At 36.2% G+C, this 18,004-nt stretch overlaps 2 pseudogenes; one reads left to right on the forward strand and one right to left on the reverse strand.

Moving 5' to 3' along the window:
• Positions 1 to 278: 278 nt before the first annotated feature.
• LOC141701716 (DNA repair protein XRCC3 homolog) lies at positions 279 to 992 on the forward strand (annotated as a pseudogene).
• Positions 993 to 3,280: 2,288 nt separating this feature from the next.
• LOC141701719 (uncharacterized) lies at positions 3,281 to 13,604 on the reverse strand (annotated as a pseudogene).
• Between the last annotated feature and the right edge of the window lie 4,400 nt (positions 13,605 to 18,004).

Below are 18,004 nucleotides of genomic sequence, written 5' to 3' on the forward strand. Positions count from 1 at the left end.
TCACTCTTACTAAATCAAGTTTGCAAAATGTTATATAATTCATGACGGATATATATTCTGGTGGAGTAATAACATTTTTAGTTAATACTGTTTTTTAATTTTCAAAATCTTTTGCAAATCTCCATTTGACATAATGTATTCCAAATAACTTATATTTTTATGTTTTTCTACGTGTTCTAAAAGCTCTATTGAACATTTTCCAGATTTTTTTCAAATGTGTTTTTAATATTTATCATTTTCGCAAGTTAATATAAATTTTAAATATTATCTAAATTCAGAAAATCTGATATAAAATTTGGGTTGTCAGTTCTTGATCAATATCTCGCCGGCGGCGTGCCATGTGGGTCCATCACCGAACTTTCCGGCGAAAGTGGGTCCGGAAAGACCCAAATAGCCCTCCAACTCCTCCTCTCGCTCAGCTTCCACTTTCACTCGGTGGCCTTGCATCATCCTCTTTGTATCTCCATTCTGAACCCCCTTATCCTTTTCGTCGTTTTGAGCAATTATCGAAAGCCTTTTACTTATCGTACCCTCAACTATTTGATTCTGTTCAATGTGTGCGTAATAATGTTCTTGTTCAGGAATTAGATTCTGCAGATCACCTGTTTGATGTTGTGTTTAAGCTAGATTCTGCATTGGCGAAGGAGTCTCGTAAAACGATGCCGATTAAGGTACTTGTCATTGATTCAATAGCGGCGTTGTTTAGGTCTGAATTTGATAATAACCCATTTGATCTTAAGAGGAGGGCAAATTTGTTTTTCAAGATTTCGTCCACTTTGAAATTTGTGGCGAAGAAATATGGGGTTGCTGTTTTGGTGACGAATCAGGTGGTCGATGTCATGCGATCGGGGGATTTGAATGGATTGAGGATTGGGAATTATGACAGTTTGTATAGTTCGGGACGGAGGGTTTGTCCTGCTTTGGGGATATCGTGGGCTAATTGTGTTAACTCAAGGTTGTTTTGTCTATGAATGAGGAAGTAGTTGGTAATGTCGCGGGTGAGGGTGATGATAATACATTGTGTAGAAGAACGAAGAGGAAATGCATGTTGTTTTTGCACCACATTTGCCCTAGTTCATCTTGTGGAGTATGTTATATATAGGGAAGGTGTTTTTGGTTGTGCTGTGGACAGATAGAAATCTCAGTTTTCGGTACAAGTTAAATTCAAGATGATAGTAAAAATCCCACTTTTTTTGTTGTGTGATAAAGAGTACAGTTGTGGAAATGTGTGAAGCTTATTGCATATTCATTTTCGATACCGGAGTAAATTATGTATATTTTTTGTTACGATTGCTCATGGTTCTGCCAGTGGAACTCTTCTGGTATTATTCCATTTAATACTTGTTGCTTTAGAAATGTAAATCTTCCATTTCCCTTCTTTTTTTTCCTTAACTATCTTTTTGTAGGAGTATTGCTTTTCTTTTTCCAATCAAAAGTCAAACTCGTGGAGTAATGTCAAAGATAATAAAGTTAAGATAGCTCTGGAGATTGTATACGGTGAACTAATACCAATATATTATCAGGATTGCATTGAAATTTTGGAACATATAGCACTTGTTTTAGTGTCAACTCAGGAATCAAAATGATATTACCAATATGTGATACCGATGACATAAATGTAGATCATATTTTAGGGTTTTAGACTTCAGGAATCGACAAGAAGTAGTGGGTGAGAGTATTGATGAGCGGAACCTGAGTCTATAATCCATGTATTGATGGGACTATTAATTGTTTCTTATCGGCTAGAGTTTGAACAGTTTTGTTTTTTAAGTATAAAAGTACAAGGTATTTTTGACTTAATCAGCTGCCTGATATCGTCTATTAGACAATTAATGGCTGCTTTTGAGTCTCCATTCTGATTAGCTTGCTCAAGGTGTAAATGCATGTTTCAGGTGCACCTTTGATGCTTTTATGGTCATTTCTTTTTCCAATTTGCATTCCTATAACATTGGTCTGGGTGGACTATGTAATGTAGCCTAGTGGCCTATGCCATTTAGGATAGTCATGAAGTGCAAGCACTTATTATATCCTAAAATATTGCAATACTCACACTCTTGCAGCTGCAATAAGGATCTGATAATCTTTGGTGATTTTTGTTGGATCACGTTTGTTGCTAGATCATGTTTGTTGCTGAATTATCAGGAATTAGAGATAAATGATCGGCAAAATATCATTAATATACTTCTTGAAGAAAAATTTCAACACATTTAGTAAACATGACTAATATTTGATAATGTATTCATAAGAATTTGATCCCATGAGGGTATGTCCTGGGCTATTTGTGTTAATTCTAGGTTGCTTTTGTCTCTTGTCTCTGACGAGGAAATAGTCTGTATTGTCACGGGTGAGGGTGATGATAATTTGTTGTGTAGACGAACAAAGAGGGAAGCGCATGTTGTTTTTGCACCACATTTTCCTAGTTTATATTGTGTGTATGTTATAATTGGGCAAGGTGTTTTAGGAGTGCAAGGACAGACAGAAACACTGCAGAAAGTGCACTAAACGCAGATCTGCTCGAATGGTCCGTAATTCTGGTAGGAAAGAGCTGTACTTGACAAGAACTATCCTCGATGATCAGACGAACTTGAGAACATGCGGATCATTGGTGTCAAGAACTACAGTTAATCTTATGATTGTTGATGAAAATGTAGAAATAAAACTTTCCAAATTAAAGAACACGCTAAAAATTCCGTATATATTTCACTATCTTATGAATTGAAATCAAGCTCTGATCATATAACAAAATCAGGGAAGAGCAGAACTTTAACCAGTGAAGCTTCTGTAATTTCAGGAGAAGATTTGTTTATCGTAAATGAAATGTAGAAATCTACAGACTACACTCGGTGCCTGTTTTCAGATCTGAAACAAGAGAGTATCTATAATCTTCTAGAAATTATTTATATATTGATTTCAAACAACTACTTCACCAGCATGCATTAACTGCTAGCCAAGGAAGAGAGAAAATTTTCACAGCTTAGAACAGTTCAAAAGAATTAAACAAATATATGTGTGCAGTTAACATCTTATGCTAGGTGAATATCATTTCTACTTTGGTTATATTGTTTCAAATAAATTTTTTGATGAAATTAATCAAAAACTTTATTGATAACTAAAATAGATAGTGCTTCGAACTTAAATGATATCATCGGAGAGATTAAAGTCTATACCATTTGTAAACCTGGCATGAACAGATCAAGTATATAGCATCAATGAAGGATACACATGTATCCGCAAATATTTACATTTTTGTGATCAACCATAAGAACAAAAGAAATCATACAAGGCAGGGAAATGGTTACAAAAAATTATTTGCTCCAATATATCATATAACATTAGTTATCTAATTTCCATGTCAGCTGCCTTAAGTTATACATTTGGACAACTCAGTTTCCACCAACTTGCAACCAGCTTTACAAGAAGTTACAATGGAGGAGAGTATCTTTCTTTGTGACTTTTGAACTTTAAGGCTAATTTTACATCCCAACTAACATTTTCCCTGTAAAATGAGGAATATTTACTATTAGAGAACTGATACTAGACATTTCTGGAAACAATAAATTACAAGCTGTATCAACCTGTCGTCATCATCAGTATCACATATGGCTTGCATCATGTCTTCGAAAGTAGAGCAAGAACTAAGAGTATTTCCAATTCAATTGCCAAGTTTTCTTGCGTCTAAATCATTTTAAAGGATTACTGAATCAGCTACAGATATTTGCACGTAAAAACAAAATTAATAAAATTTTGCATTATTGGGGAATGAATAAAGCAGTAGAAGACATTTAGAAATGATATTTGCACGTAAGCACAAAATTAATAAAATTTTGCATTATGGGGAAAGAATAAAGCAGTAGAAGACATTTAGAAATGGTATAGTATACGGTAGGAAACATACAATGGTATTTGGCTGCATAGTAGAACCCTGAGCTCTACGCAAATGATCCAATAAAGGAGATGGCAATCCATAGTTGAATATTTCATGATTCTTTGAGAGCCAAGTACCCCTCACCATATGCATGGTCCAATCAGACATTTGGCTTCCATTTTCAGAATCATCAGCATCATGAAGATCTAAATCTCCATAATGATTGAAAAAGGTATGAGAAAGAACAAGCAGTGACCAACGTCAAGCAAAACTTAGTTCTAGACTAAACATATACACATGTATCTACAAGCAAATCACTTACAAGATATTGCACACATAATCAGTAAGAGCATGAAAAGTCCTATTCTGAAAGGTAAAAGACAGAAGAGGTACCAATTGGAATGACATCATAGGGGTTGTCTGCTTGAGTTGAAAACCCATAAAACGTAACCACATGAGAACAAGAGAGTTTCCCGTAACTCAGAAAACATTGTTCCCCTGCATTGCATGGTCTAGAAAGAGGGAACTTTAAGGAGTTTGTAGTGGAGTCTACTTTCCCATATTGCATTATGTGCGGATTTATCTGTGAAATAGCAAAAATGAGAATGAGCAGGGTGAAAACGGACACAAGCTAGAAGGGAAAAAGTCCTGAATGTGCAATAAACCAACACCAGACCCCTGTGTTGTGGACTTATGCTATAAAAGGGAAGAAGGGCAAAACTGTCCAACAAGATATGACTAAGGGTAATTTAGGAAAAGAGCTACAGGAGGTGGAGTTATAGTGAGCAAAGGGGAGAAATTAGGTATCCAGACATTAGTATCGAGTATTACCTACTTGGGAGAGCTCCAACCTCTCGAACGTTGGAAGGCGAGGTCTAGTAGAGTCGCTTGTAATTTGCTAGATCGAGTCATATCTGCTACTTATTAACTTAATACAAGCATCTGTTCTCAGTATTACTTGTTCGACTGGATTATTGTGCATTAATCAGATTTAGATTCATCCAGTCTATAGAAAATTTGGTATCAGAGCATACGATCTATGGGGCATCCTCCAACAACTCAACAAACAGAAAAGAGTGAAGAAACATTAGCTTGTCTTCATGCCTCTATCCGTAGCACGGTTACAGAAGAGGTGTCGGCGGCGGTGAAAGGGGCCATGGCGGCTATGGAACAGTTGTCGGATCGATTCATACGCAGTTTTGATGAGACCTTCAAGCGACAAGAACTGCACTTAGATGAAGCCACCAACCGTTTGGAAGGGAGGGTGAATCAAGCCCGTGAACATCAGCAAATGATGATTAATATGATGAAAGATGATCAATTAAAGTTTCAAGCTGAGGTCCGTGCAACTCTTTCAGAATTAAAGTCTCATATCAAAGCTCCAGCGAAACACACAGAGGTACATCCTAACTGTAGTGGTTTATCTATGGTGGGCAGGTCGGAAACAGGAGTTGAGGCAAGTCAGATGTATGGGCGTATGGGAAAGGGTTTACTATTTGGGGAAGGTAGTAATGGAGGTAAAGTTTGGTGGAGGACCAGAGCGTGGAACACAAGGGAAGGAGGGGGAACAAACTGGAGATATAAGAAGTTAGATCTTCCGTTATTTGATGGTAATAACCTAGATGGGTGGATATTAAGGGCAGAAAGATACTTTAACTTTTATAGGCTGACCGAGGAGGAGAAGGTTGAAGCCACAGTGGTGGCGTTAGAGGGGCAGGCATTGTTGTGGTTCCAATGGGAGCATAGGAGGAGGCCTGTAGAACGTTGGGAGCAGGTGAAAGCTCTCCTCAGGCGCCAATTCCGTTAGCTCATGCTCAGGAGGGTTCGGTGGCAGAGTATCGCATGAAATTCATTGAACTCCTGGCACCGTTAGAAAACATTCCGGAAGATTTAGCATTGGGCCACTTTCTGATGGGTTTACGGGAAGATATCCGAGCGGAGGTTCGTCTGCAAGGCCCTATGTCGGTGGATCAGGCCATGGAATTGGCCATTATGATAAAGGATAAAAATCGCCTGAACACTGTGAGAAAGGGGGACATTAAAGGGGTATTGGGGTCAACTAGGAGTTTCAGTTTAGAGGGATCTTCAACGGCCAAGGAAAATTTCAGTTCATATTCCTCACCAAGTAAAGCTCCTTCAAGCTACTCTCAATCCATTTTCTCGACGGCACACAGCTCAGTACCACCAGCCAAACCAATGGGAGAAATAAGGCGTTTAAGTGAGAAGGAATTGCAGTACAAACGAGAGAAGGGGTTATGTTTCAGGTGTGACGATAAATGGGTTGTTGGTCATAAATGTCGTCGGAAGGAATTAAGTGTTCTGCTTTCACAGGGAGAGGATGAAGATGGTGAGTTTAGTCTGGACAGTCCACAATCACAAGAATCTAAAGAGCACAACAGTGACGAAGTGTGTCTTTAAATCTCTTTGAATTCAGTAATGGGAATTACTAGTCCGAAAACAATGAAGCTTAAGGGACGATCAATGGTAAGCCGGTGGTAGTTATGATTGATCCCGGGGCTACACATAATTTTGTGTCCCTCGATGCGGTGGAAGTTCTAGGTCTCACTTTAACTCCAACTAAAATTTTTGGGGTTTCCTTGGGAACTGGGGAGGCAGTGCTAGGAAGGGGAGAGTGTTGTTCAGTAGTTTTACAACTTCAACTTCAGGGAATCACTATAGTGGAAAATTCCTTACCATTATCCTTAGGCAATTCCGATGTGATACTAGGCATACAGTGGTTGGAAAAATTGGGAACCATGTCAACTAATTGGAAAACACAAACGATGAAATTTCCATTAGGCAACGAAACGGTAATATTAAAGGGCGATCCCTCGTTAGGCAGAACGGAGATTCCACTGAAAGCCATGATTCGACAGTAAAAAAAAGAGAAGGGGGGCTTCCTTATGGAATTAAATATGATCTCCAGATTGGACAACAATGAGTGCAATAATGGAACTCTTCCGGTAGCAGGGGAACCTGTGTTACAAAAATACCAACAAGTGTTCGACATACCAAGTAGACTTCCACCTAAACGAACCCAGGAGCACTGCATAGTACTGAAAGAAGGGGTTGACCCGGTAAACGTGCGTCCCTATCATTACCCACAGGTACAAGAGGACGAAATTGAGCATTTAATCAAGAATATGCTACTGGAAGGGATAATTCAGGTCTCAAACAGTCCATTCTCAAGCCCGGTGTTGTTGATTACAAAGAAAAATGGCTCGTGGAGATTTTGTGTTGACTACCGGGCACTTAATAAGGTCACCATCCCGAATAAATTTCCTATTTCCATCATTGACGAGTTGTTAGACGAGCTCCATGGATCACGGGTTTACTCCAAAATTGATCTCAAATCCGGGTATCACCAAATTAGAATGAAGGCAAAGGATACACCAAAAACGGCATTTCCCATGAAGGACTCTACGAATTCTTGGTGATGTCATTCGGGTTAACCAATGCCCCTGCAACTTTTCAAGGAACAATGAATGAGACATTCAAGCCTTTACTTCGCAAGTGCGTGCTAGTATTTTTTGACAACATTTTAATTTATAGCCCGAGTGAGCAAGACCATTTTAATTTGAGCATGTGAAATTGGTGTTAGAAATTCTGCAGCAAAACTCCTTTTACGCGAATGGGAAGAAATGTAAATTTGGGAAGGATAAAATCGCGTATTTGGGGCATGTTATCTCTCATGAAGGCGTGGCGGTAGATAATGAAAAATCCAAGCTATGTTGAGTTGGCATGTACCGGGCAGCCTTAAGGAGTTAAAGGGTTTTTTGGGACTTACCAGATAATATCGGAAGTTCATACAGGGTTACGCCAATATTGCCTTGCCATTGACAGAACAACTAAAGAAAGATAATTTCAGTTGGTGTACTGCTGCCACACAAGCCTTCGAAAATCTGAAAGCCGCAATGGTGTCGACTCCGGTGTTATCAATACCGAACTTTTCGATCCCATTTACTGTTGAGGCTGATGCCTCGAGGTTTGGCATGGGGGCTGTCCTTATGCAAAAAAAACATCCCATAGCCTTCTTTAGTGAAGTCCTTGGTCCGAGAGCTCGAATGAGATCAATTTATGAAAAAAAACTCATGGCAATTGTTTTGGCGGTTAAAAAATGGAGACATTTTTTGTTGAGTCGGAAGTTTGAGATTTGCAACGACCGGCAAAGTTTGAAATTTTTAATGGAACAACGGGAGGTAGGTTCGGAGTATCAACGTTGAGAAAGCAAGCTTATGGGGTATAATTTTGATATTCGATATAAACCCGGGGTTGTAAATAGAGTCGCTGATGCTCTCCCTCGGGAATAGGGCTGAGCAAAACCCAACCGAAACCGAAAAACCGAACCGAACCGTGCTAATTCGGTTCGGTTCGGTCCTATTTTTTTCAGAAATTCGGTCTATTCGGTCCGGACCGAATAGACCGAAATAAAATTCGGTTCGGTTCTTTTAACAAATATTTCGGTCCGGACCGAATAGACCGAATAGAGCAAATGATAAATGCTATATTTTCATATTATAAACATTTTACATATATCTTAAAAATTATAATCATAATTTTTAATTTTTAATTATATTCATGAACTATTAGAACTCTACATAGCACAATACTTTAATTATATTTTAAATTTTATAATTTATGATTTAATTTTTAATGCAATTTTCTTTTTGAAAATTTTTTCGGTCTATTCGGTCCAAAACCGGACCGAACCAAATTATTTCGGTTCGGTCCGGTCCATAATATAACTTCGGTCCGGTTCGGTCCAAGAAAAAATGACTATTCGGTTTTTCGGTCTATTCGGTTCGGTCCGGTTTTGGACCGAACCGACCGAATGCTCAGCCCTACTCGGGAATTTGTAGGCATGACGGAGTTGGGGACTGGTTTTCGGTTTGTGGGTTAGAATGGGAGAAAATATAGCAACTCATTGAAGCTGACAAGCAGCTCAACCAGCTCCGAAAATGTATTGAAGCAGGGCAGACACCTCCACAAGGATATACCCTCGAACATGGGGTGCTACGATATAAGGGACGTATAGTGGTGCCTCAGAAATCAGTGCTGGTAGATTACCTGTTAAAAGAATACCATGACTCTCCCACGGGTGGCCATTCAGGCGAGTTTAAAACGTATCAAAGAATGGCCAGGAGTGGTTCTGGACTGGAATGCACATTACAATAGCGAAGTATGTACAAGCCTGTCAAGTTTGCCCCAAATTTTCCAACATAAAACATCTTCGCTTACACCGGCTGGATTATTGCAACCCCTCCCCATTACGAGTCGTGTGTGGGAAGATACTTCATTAGATTTCGTTGAAGGTTTGCCAAGATCCAAAGGGATCGATAGTATAATACTGATGTGCATACATCTATTTAATACTCTCCGTTTCAAGCCTTGTATGGCAGCAGTGGGAACCTGGGAAGACAGCAGTGGCATCACTAGAGGAACAACTAATAGAGCGTGATGCACTATTAGATGATTTAAAAGGGCACCTCAGTAAAGCCCAGCAACGTATGAAGGTTCAAGAAGATGCTAAACGAAGGGAACTGGAGTTTTAAGCGGGGGAATTGGTGTTCTTAACTATATCCTTATCGACAGCGGTCTTAGCTCACCGAAGCCACAACAAACTTGCTCCACGCTATTATGGGCCATTTCTAGTGATTCAACGAATTGGACAAGTCGCATACAAATTAGAGCTTCCAGCATCGTCTAAAATACACAATGTGTTTCACATCTCACAACTTAAGAAATGTGTTGGTACAGTCCCAGCAACATCAACTATTCTTCCGCACTTGACTGCAGATTTGGTTATGGAAGGTGAACCTGAAATGGTCATAGGTGTGCGCCAGGGCCCAGGAAAAGAACAAGGAAGAGAGGTGTTGCTTAAGTGGAAAGACATGCCGCAATGGGAAGCCACCTGGGAGGATGTTGACTTGGTGCAGCAGAGGTTTCCTGCATTCCGCCTTGAGGACAAGGTTGAAGTTTGGGTCCGGGGTAATGCAATAAACCAACACCAGACCCCTGTGTTGTGGACTTATGCTAGAAAAGGGAGGAAGGGCAAAACTGTCCAACAAGATATGAGTAAGGGTAATTTAGGAAAAGAGCTACAGGAGCTGGAGTTATAGGAGCAAAGGGGGAGAAATTAGGTATCCAGACATTAGTATTGAGTATTACTTACTTGGGAGAGCTCCAACCTCTCGAGCGTTGGAAGGCGAGGTCTAGTAGAGTCGCTTGCAATTTGCTAGATCGAGTCATATTTGCTACTTATTAACTTAATAGAAGCATCTGTTCTCAGTATTCCTTGTTCGATTGAATTATTGTGCATTAATCAGATTTAGATTCATCCAGTCTATGGCAGAATGATTAGTAGTAACAAAGATGATCTATGTTACCCGGACTCGGGTATGGGTGTCAGACACGGGTTCGTATCCAAGTGTCGGACTCGGTAATATTCTGAAAAATTTACATGTTTTCTGCCTAAAATAAGTGTCCAAGTGTCTATATCCATGTCCGAGTGTCGAGTGTCCGACACGGGTAATCGAAGCAAGATGAAGAGTCCGGGTAACTAAGAAGATGATCCAAATTAAAAATTTCAAAAATAAACAGACTATGTAAGTTGGTCACAATTGTAGTAACCATTCAATACAGGCACTAAATTAGGCATTGTATCTATATATATATGTATATATATATATAACCTTTTGTTAAATTTTAATATTCAAGTGATTGCTTTATGGCTTCCCTTCCATCACAAATAGAAATCATCTACTGCAAAATGTTTCATTTGGTCAATCACATGCAAGATGCCAAGACTATGCTCATTCATAAGTCCTGACTCTAATGTCAGTATATAGCCCATAATACCCAATATTTAACTGTTCATACCTCTGAAAACATCTAGGATGTAACTATCTTAACTATTAGGTAGGAAGTTTCAAATTATAAACGGGATTGAAAATTACGACAACTGAAGCAAAATTGAGACAAACCGAATGATTGAGAAAGCCTGCAACAGGAACTAAGCACGTTTGAAATCTTTCATCAGGGAACACAACTTTCATGCTGTTAGAATACCACAGCTCACACGCCCATAAGAAGTGTTCCCATGTGTATAAGTCTGGAGGAAATATATCAGGATGATCATGGTAAAGTGCAGGAAATAACTCGTCATATTGAGAGCGCAAGTGCTGCGAAAATATAAATGCACAAATATATAAGATAGCGAATTGGTAATCCTTTGATTCAAGATAAGATAGTCAAAATTATCTAGGCTAAAGATAGTAATCCGTTCTTTTATCCTCTCCTCAAGATCATGAATGTCACAAGAATACAGTTGTTATAAAGTACTAAGAATAATAACCAAGTACAGTTTATGACCAAGGGAATCCACTTATTTTATATACATAGCGCTTCAAGCCACACAATTTTTTTGAGGCTTTGACCTTAGTTTTATAAAGAGAGGAGAATGATACTTTATCTAGGATTCCAGATCCACTCAGCCCTTGTTAAAATGTAAAATTTGCACACAGTAACCACACATAACACATACCTAGATCTGGAACATTAATTTTCTACCTTAAAGTATTGTTTAAATTTTGACAAGAAAAAGGGGATTGAAAGAGTTGACTACCTCTTTAGCTTGCACTATTTCTTCTAGTAACAAGGTTCCATCTAACTCCAATAATGCATCAACTCCAAAGCTCAAGCCTGCAATTTAGAGTAGAATCACACTTTGCTTAATACAAGAAAGCCCTATTATTTCCTTTATTTTCAGGCTTTCCATCTTTTCACCTGATGCCAACGAAAACATAATAGAATAAGGAAAAAGATAGCACATGTTTCAGATAAGGTGTAGCCGTGTAGGCAGAAGCATCTATACAGAGTATTATAGAGTATGTGTTCAATTCTTTATCTTGTTACAGTTCCCTTGAATGGCTTTGAAGCATTTTGAAGGACGATAAAATAACAATAAAGTACATCATTAAAAATAATAACAAGATGCACGTATAAGGAAATTGACAACAAAATACCGACCTGTATTAAATACAGCAGGAAGTGCGTCAAAGTAGAATTTAAAATTTGAGTCACGGTTGTGCTTCTCCTTCATACTCCATAATAACAACATTGTTTCAGAGGTAATGCCTTCGAATTTTTCCAATATAGGAAACTGCAACCAGGAAAAAGGATTTATAACAAGGAATGGTCATTAAACTGTTGGAATAAAGATACTTGACATATTGATTGGATGCTTTAGGTTACATGATTCTTCTAGGATAAAGTGTACCATGTCTGATTTATGCACGGCCTCCTCCGAGATAATAACAGTAACAGGGATCTCCAAAGCAATGTCTCCTGCTTTTAGATTTTCTCTGGCTATTGCGCCCCTTCCAGCTCCTTCAACATCTATAAAGCAAATAATGTCATGGCAGTAAACATTAAAAATTAAAAAATTAGCAACTTTTCCCAACTTAACACATAATTTATCTGTAAAATTAGTTTGACGAGTTCACTGGTGAGACAACAATGTTATCACAATGAAAAACTTACAAGCAATGTCCAGCTTTGTTTGAACACCTGCACCTTCACCCCATTGTAATAAACAAGTCTCCTTATCACAGCTAACATTTTGTGCAAGTACAGTATCCTGTCTAATTTTATTCCCCAACGCATTGATCTTGTCAAGGATCATCTCGCGTAAATCTTGCAGTACATCTACCCGCAAGTGTTTAGCACTCAAGATAGAATTATCAATAAGCAACAGGACTGAGTGTAGAGCTTCCAGCTCATTCCTGGGGTTGTTAAACTTCACCAATTGAATGACATCAGTTGCATCAAAGTAAAGGTCTACCTGTAGCAACATGCATCAGCTTTTAGTATTCCAAGTAGCCAGCTCCAATAAATTTTGAAGCGATTTACAGCAACAACTATAACGACAAATTAAAAATGTTGAGAGTCTAAAAGGCTGTCAGGTTAGAAACAAACATACCTCATTAAAGGTCATGATTCTTGCCTTTTGAAGCAATTGATCCAATACGGAATTCAACACGACAGCAGTATAAGGGGCTTTGAGATGTATGCATTCATCGGGACTAATACCCAGAAGTTGAAGTAGTTTCTGTAGAATGAATTATAATAAGGAAAGAGCAACTGGATATACACTTAATACGAAGGAATGTAGGGGGACTTGTAAACCTTCTTTTTGTGAAATAGGGGATCATTTTCGGATAACTTAAGAAGTAAAGAATGTCCGTCATCGTGATTAGTAGTCACATACTGCTGCTGCTGCTGCATATAAATCATCAGCATTTTCAGTCTAATGGCTCAAACTTGAATAAGGCTTGAGAGGGGGGGCTAGAGCCTAGGTTGAAATTAATTTTAAATTAATTAAGTGAATTGTATGAGTAAAGAAAAAATGCACAAGAGCCCAGCTAGCATTACTGAAGCAGTAGAGGCTGATGAAACCTTAAACTGAAAGCAGATAGTGAGTAGTATAATACAATCGTAATTAACAAAATTGGTAAAAATTAGTAGGAAACTACTGTAGAAAACAAGAGATAGAAATGAAGTGATTGGATTGGGTTGGGGGGATGTACCTGCTCATTTTCCATCTGGAGGTGGCTAAGAACCAATTAAACCCCTAACTGAAATTGGATTTCGCTGTCAACGCAGTTGAGCCAAAGCTAGGTTTAAAACCAGTCCCCTCCCCTTCTCCGGGACCTCTTTTGAAGGCTTTTTCCTGTAAATATTATAGCCTCATATTTAGACCCGGCAATTCGTTTCGTTTCGTTTCGTCAGTGTCGAATATTTTTGTGTTTCGTGTGCTCGAAGGCTAAATACAAAACCGACATGTTTAGCGTTCGTGTACCTTCGTTCATGTACTTTCGTTTCATGTCTTTTCGTGTCGTAGATGTCGTGTTAATTGAATATTAATATATATTAAATATAATATTAATATAAATTAAAATATAAAATTTTTAGGTAAAAAAATTATAAAATATATGAAAAATATATATTTAGATCTCATATATATACAATATAATGAAATCAAATAATATTTTAAAAATAAATATGCATACATTTATTATAATTCTACATATATTCATAAAAAATATTAAAATTTAATTATAATATTTATTTATATCGTATACTTCGTGTCGTGTATTTGAAAGTTAAATACAAAACCGACACTAAATCTCGACCGTGTACTTTCGTGTTCGTGTACTTTCGTGTCGTGTATTAAAAATTCAAACATAAACACTAAATTTTCGTATCGTTTCGTGTCGTGTAAGTCGTGTCGTGTCCAAAATTGTCGTGTCTACTCATATTCCCTGGTATATACTCCCCGGTTCTCAAATTAGTTTCCCAGCAAATTGAGTCATTTTAATTGGGTGGTGGTGAGTGCAAGTCCAACATGTGCCTTGTATGATGTCCTAAATCAAAATTTAGGATATTTGACAAGGAAGGTAGTTCCAACAGTGTCCATGATATCTTATATCACTAGAATAACCTCTTTTACCTTATTTTTAAGTCACTTCTTTTCTCATAGCCCTAATGAAAGTAAACTTTTAAGAATAAAATATTAAAGTTGAAGTAAGATAAATATGTCCTAAGTTACTAGGACATAATATTTTATACTATATTTAAGGCTTCAACTAAAACATTTTTGGACTTGCTCTAAATACAGTAAAAATTATTAGTAATTACTATTATGTCCCTCACCTCTAACTTTAAATATCAATCTTGTAATCTTGCAAGCATTAAATAGGCCGATAAACATGACACATGTTTTGCTTTTTTTAAGATTTACTACTAATTTTGTAATCTTTTATTAACCAAAACTAATCAAATTGCACTAATTTGTTAACTGAAATTGTCTTATTGACTAGTATTTTTGATAAAATAATAATTTAATGTAATAAAATTATTTGAAAAAATATGGAAATACTATTAGTGAAATAAAAAATATTTATATTTGACTCAAATCATAATAATTATTGTAAAATAAAAAGTGAGCATATAAAACTAAGGTCACAAAATTTAGTAAACTATGTTTGTAATCGGAATAAAATAATAGAAAAAATTGCTTATAGAAAGTAAAAATATATATTTAAAAGAGGAATGAGGTAAAAAAAGATTGAACTACCTTGAGTAGATAAAAACAAAACATTTTATATGAGTTTTGATTTTTGCACGTATTTTAATATTTTTTGATTGAATAATTAAAAATAGTATTGGTATTTTTTTGTAAATAAAATAGGCAATATGTATATAATTTAATTTATAAAATATTATTTAAAAATTAATTTTTTAACTAATCACTCAAAGTATATTAAAATATTAATATATGTACAAAAGTGAAAATGTCTTATAAAAAATAAAATCAAAAAAGTACTTACAAATATAGGGCGACGTGTATGTGAAATTGGGAATTGATAATTTATTCATGACCATGTATGTATTTAATGTAAGATAAGGGATATAATAGTAATTACTTATTACTACACGGATAAATTTTTTACTGCATTTAGCAATCATGTTTTAATTACCGTCAAAACACAATTTTGCTAAAAATGTCATTCTCACATGATTTTTGTTAAAAATATATATTTTATTGTATTTATTAAGAATTGAAACCTCAACAATCTACTCAAACATTTCATATTATTACCACTATGCTACATAACTTCTTGATTTTATTTTAAAATTCTTATTAAATAAGCCGCATCTTCTCTTTTTATCAATTTTTTTGTTATTTTAATTTTTTAGTAAATAAAATGTTGATTTTATTATTTATATGACTTCTTTTTATTTAGTTTTTTTAATTTTATTATAAAATTTTAAAATTCCTTATATATATATATATTAAAAGAGGACAAGGGAAATAGGTGTGCTTTTGTATCTACTAAATATCGAACCTCAAACTTCCTACTCAAACACTACATAACTTCTTTATTTTAGTTTAAAATTCTTATTAAATAACCCTCATCCTCTTTCTAAATTTTTTTATTATTTTAATTTTTGAATAAATAAAATGTTGGTTTATATTATTTATGTGCCTCCTTTTTATTTAGTTTTTGTAGTTTATTATAAAACTTTAAAACTCTTTTCTATATATTAAAAGAGAACTATGGGTAAATTGAGCTATTTTAATGGATGTCAAATTATAATTTTGCCCTTTATGTTGAAAAATTATAAAATTTTCATTCCCGCACTATTTTTGTAAAAAATATGTATGTTGTTAATTTTTGAGTAAATAAAATGTTGGTTTATATTATTACGTGACTCCCTTTTTTTTTGCTAACTTACGTGACTCCTTCTTATTTAGTTTTTGTAGTTTGTTAGGAAATGAATAACATAAAGAGGGGGTAACATAAAGAGGGGGTGAATGTGTTTTACAGTTTTTAAACTTTTCTTGAATCTTTTATGGTTGAACAAAGTAAATTAAATCTTGTAGTGAAAGAGTGTTCATGCAGAAATTAAACTTGCAAAAATAAAGAACACAGATCTTCAAAACTCACTTAATTTTATATTAAAATTAAGAATGTTTTGCTACAAAATTTCTAGGCTCTTTGTTGATAAAGAGCTTAGCTTCTTCTTAAGAGTGTTACAAGATTTTCTATCTGAATTGTTACAACTACAAAAGACCAGTGTTAACTTTATAACTCAGTTAACTACAAGTTTACACAGTGTACAATAAGACATGCTAATAACCTTTACTAAACTATCACTTGTCATTTCCATATTAGGAAAAGTGAATCTTCTATTTCTAGCTTAACATATCTTTAGCATCCTGTGATTATCTTGATCTTCCTTTGCCAGTTAATCTTCACCATTGATCTTGCACATCCTTCAAGCTGCTTTTTGTAGACTTGTCAATCCAGCTGGTTGGATTATTTGTTGATTGTATATCTTGGATATTGAACTGGTCTGCATTTTGTACTTTGAGAATTTACCTTGAGATCTCCATTTGGTCTATAGAGAACTTAACATCTCGATAAGTATATTGGCTTATCGAGATCTCTAATACTCCATAGTGAATTTGACTTATAGAGGTCTCTGAGTTCTCGAATGAGACTTTGGCTTGTCGAGATCTCTCAGCTTCATGTCTTTACTTTGACTTGTCGATAACTTAGAGTTCTCTAGTGAATTTTGACTTATCGATATCTCTGAGTACTCTAGTGGACTTTGACTTATCGATAACTCAGAGTTCTCTAATGAATGTAAACTTGTCGATAACTCTGAGTTCTCTAGTGAAGAAATGACTTGTCGATATCTCCAAAGCTCATGTCTTCAATTGACTTGTCGATATCTCTCTGGGTTCTCTAGTAGCTTTTGATAAGTGGCATTTTATACCACTTATAACGTCTTAAAATAGCTTAAATTGGTGTCTTGAAATCGAGTATTTTGTGTATTTGATGCGTTTTTCTAGTGTTTGTGCATTTCAGGGTATTAGTTGCATTTCGGGGGAGTAATCATCAAGAATAAGTCTTGGCATGTGTTCAGCATTGCGAGAGTAAAGAAAGGGGCAGATTACAGCGAAGAAACGGAGCAAACTTAGGAAAATTCCAGTAGGGTCCTGAGCGCCCGCTCAGCTATGCTGAGCGGCCGCGCAGAAAGCTGAGCGCCCGCTCAGCTATGCTGAGCGGCTGAGTGGCCGCGCAGGGTCGGGAAATTTGATAATTTATTTTAGACTTCTACTTCTGTTTGGCTTCCAACTTCTATATAATCTGAGTTTTATGGGACTATTATATAAGTAGATTTAGAGACGTTTTCACGAGGTTGAATCGTGGTATTAAGCAAGGAGAAAAGGAGACAAGCAAGAAGACCGTGTTAGCACACCGCAACGAAGAGGAAGCATATTTTCTTGTGATTCTTATTTCGTTGTAACGTTGGATGCTAGTTTTCTTTGCTTTGACCCTATTACTCTTGTGACGTACTCTGGTTTAATATAATTAGTTTAGTTATTATTCTCTTGTATTTGTTTATCATGTTTTCATATGAACCCATGATGACGATAAGTGCTATCATGGGCTAATCGTGATCATGGGGTCGTAACGGATTTACTATGGAATTCTTTAGTTAGTTGTTTAATACCTTAGTGTGTGATGATTGTATGATATCTAGTATTGGTTGTGCGTATTCGTC

This window comes from Apium graveolens, unplaced genomic scaffold (assembly GCF_009905375.1).
Source record: "Apium graveolens cultivar Ventura unplaced genomic scaffold, ASM990537v1 ctg4307, whole genome shotgun sequence".
NCBI lineage: Eukaryota > Viridiplantae > Streptophyta > Magnoliopsida > Apiales > Apiaceae > Apium > Apium graveolens.